The following is a 3274-nucleotide window of genomic DNA, read 5'->3' as shown; positions in this document are numbered from 1 at the left end:
AGCCATCATTGTTGTTTGGCGGGACTGGGCTGGATTCGAACCCACCACCTTAGGTGTATGTGGCTGGCACCTCAGCCACTTGAGCCACGGACGCCAAGCCTGGGGCCAAGTTCGAACCCACCACCCTTGGTATATGGGGGTCGGCACCCTATACACTGAGCTATAGGCGCCGCCCTTCTTCTCTTTTCTTTTTCCATATCATTGTGTATAGGCTGTGATTAAATTTACCATTTGGTATAGGGGGTGGCAAACATTTTTGGTAAAGATCCACATAGTAAATGTTTTAGGCTTGGAGGGCTAGTCTTGCCACAGACAATTCATAAATGAAGGAGTGTGGCTGTGTGCTGGTGGTGGACACCAGCATTTGAATTTTGTATAACTTTCACATATTGTGAAATATTCTTTTGATTTTTTTCAACCATTTATTTTGGAGACAGACCCTCAAGCTGTCCCCCTGGGTAGAGTGCTGTAGCATCACAGCTTACAGCAACCTCCAACTCCTGGGCTCAAGCGAGTCTCCTGCCTCTACCTCCCAAGTAGCTGGGACCACAGGTACCCACCACAACGCCCGGCTATTTTTTGGTTGCAGCCATTATTGTTGTTTGGCGGGCCCGGGCTAGATTTGAACCTGACGCCTTAAGTGTATGTGGCTGGCACCTTAGCCACTTGAGCGACAGGTGCTGAGTCTTTTTTTTTTTTTTTTTTGAGAGTTTCAAGCTGTCGCCCTGGGTAGAGTGCCATGGAGTCACTGCTCACAGCAACCTTAAACTGTTGGCTTAAGTGATTCTCTCATCTCAGCCTCCCAAGTAGCTGGGACTACAGGGGCCTGCCACAACGCCCAGCTAATTTTCAACCATTTAAAAATGTATAAATTATTCTTGGCTCAAGGGCCGTATAAAAATAGGAAACAGCTGTAGTTTGCCAACCCTTAATTTAGTATATAGGTTGCAGAATAACAAAATAGGGCTACAAAAAGGACTAGAAGAGTGGGAATTACCTGAGTGATTTTGTAGAAAAAGTAGGGAGACATTATGTTGACTCCCTGCACTTAAAAATTAGGCTTTATGGCTCAGCGCCTTGGCTCAAGTGGCTAAGGCACCAGCCACATACACCTAAGGTGGCAGGTTCGAATCCAGCGCGGGCCCGCTAAAGAACAATGATGGCTGCAACCAAAAAATAGCCAGGTGTTGTGGTGGGCGCCTGTGGCCCCAGCTGCTTGGGAGGCTGAGGCAGGAGACTCGCTTGAGCCCAGGAGTTGGAGGTTGCTGTGAGCTGTGATGCCACGGCACTCTACCCAGGGGGACAGCTTGAGGCTCTGTCTCCAAAAAAAAAAAAAATCAGGCTTTATACCAGGCATCCTCAAACTACGGCCCGTGGGCCACATGCAGCCCGCCTAGGACTTTTTTTTTTTTTTTTTTTTTTTGAGACAGAGCCTCAAGCTGTCCCCCTGGGTAGAGTGCCGTGGCATAGCTCACCGCTGCCTGTCCTGCTTAGCAGCCGACTCATCCCAGGGCCTGCAGTCCGGCCCTCCAATGGTCTGAGGGACAGTGAATGGCTCCTGGTTTAAAAAGTTTGAGGACCCCTGCTTTATGTATTTGCTAAAACTTGAGTGGAAAGTACGGATTTCCTGGCTCAGTGCCTGTAGCTCAGTGGTTAGGGTGCCAGCCACATACACTAGGGCTGGAGGGTTCGAACCGGAGGGCCTGCTAAAACAACAACAATAACAACAACAAATAGCCAGGCGTTATGGTGGGCACTTGTAGTCCCAGCTACTTGGGAGGCTGAGGCAAGAGAACCACTTAAGCCCAAGAGTTTGAGGTTGTGGTGGGCAGTGACGCCACAGCACTCTACCGAGGGAGTGAGACATAGTGAGACTGTCTCAAAAAAAAAAAAAAAAGCATGGAGTTCCAATATGTCCCCCTTCTCCTCTGCTCCCCTCTCCTCTCTTCTATTATGTTTTATTTTTATTTTTCCAGACACTAACCAGAGTCCTTTTGTGTGTTTGTTTCTGAGACAGAGTCTCACTTGGTCACCCTGGGGTTGAATGCCGTGACGTCATAGCTCACAGCAACCTCAAAGTCTTGGGCGCAAGTGATCCTGTTGCCTCAGCCTCACAAGTAGCTTCAACTACAGGTGCTTGCCAAAACGCCTAGCAAGCTTTTCTTTTAGTAGAGATGGGGGCTTGCTCTTGCTTAGGCTGATCTTGAACTCCTAGTCTCAGATGATTTACCCACTTGGACCTCCCAGAGTGCTAGGATTACAGGTGTGAGCCACTGCGCCCTGTCCAGAGTCCTCTATTATAAATATCCTGTATTAGTGTAGAACATTTGGTATAATTGATGAGCTAATACTGATATTAACTAAAGTCCACAGTTTACAGTATGGCTCTGTGTTGTACATTCTACGGGTTTAGACAGATGTGTAGTGACACGTATCTACCAGAAAACATGGAAGAGTTTCCACTGCTCAAAAAATTCCCTGTACTGGCTGAGTGTGGTGGCCCATGCCTCTAATGAGAGGCTGAGGCAAGAGGATCACTTGAGCTCAGGAGCTTAAGACCAGCCTGAGCCAGAGCCAAGGACCTGTCTCTACTTAAAATAGAAAATAGAAAAAACTAGCTAGCTGTTGTGGCAGACTCAGCTACTGCGGAGGCTGAGGCAGGAGAATCGCTTGAGCCCAGTTCAAAGTTGCTGTAAGTTCGGCTGACAACCATGGCACTCTACTCAGGGTGATCAAAGTGAAACGGTCTCAAAACAAAACAAAACCCTGTGCTCCATCCAGCTGCCCTCCCCCAAGCCTCCAGAGGCTTTCTCCATGGTTTTGCTTTTTCCAGAGTGTCATAGGGAATCCTAGAGTGGGTAGCCTTTTCAGATTGGCTTCTTTTGTTTAGCAATATTCTGTTGTTTCCTTCATCCATGTCTTTTTGTGACTCTATAGTTCTTTTTGTTTCTGAGACAGTCTCACTTTGTTGCCCTCTGATAGACTGCTGAGGCATCACAGCTCACAGCAACCTCAAACTCTTGGGCTCAAGCGATTCTCTTGCCTCAGCCTCCCAAGTAGCTAGGACTACAGGCGCCCACCACAACACCCGGCTGTTTTTAGAGATGGGGTCTGGCTCTTGCTCAGGCTGGTCTCAAACCTGTGAGCTCAGGGAATCCATCCGCCTTGGCCTCCCAGAGTGCTAGGATTACAGGTGTGAGTCACTGCACTCGGCCTATAGTTCACTTTTTTTTTTGTTTTTTAAGAGACAGTCTTATTTTATCGCCCTCGATAG

This window comes from Otolemur garnettii, unplaced genomic scaffold, assembly GCF_000181295.1.
Source record: "Otolemur garnettii isolate 467f Iridium unplaced genomic scaffold, OtoGar3 scaffold00184, whole genome shotgun sequence".
Taxonomy (NCBI): Eukaryota; Metazoa; Chordata; class Mammalia; order Primates; family Galagidae; genus Otolemur; species Otolemur garnettii.
Note: the sequence above shows the minus strand (reverse complement) of the source record.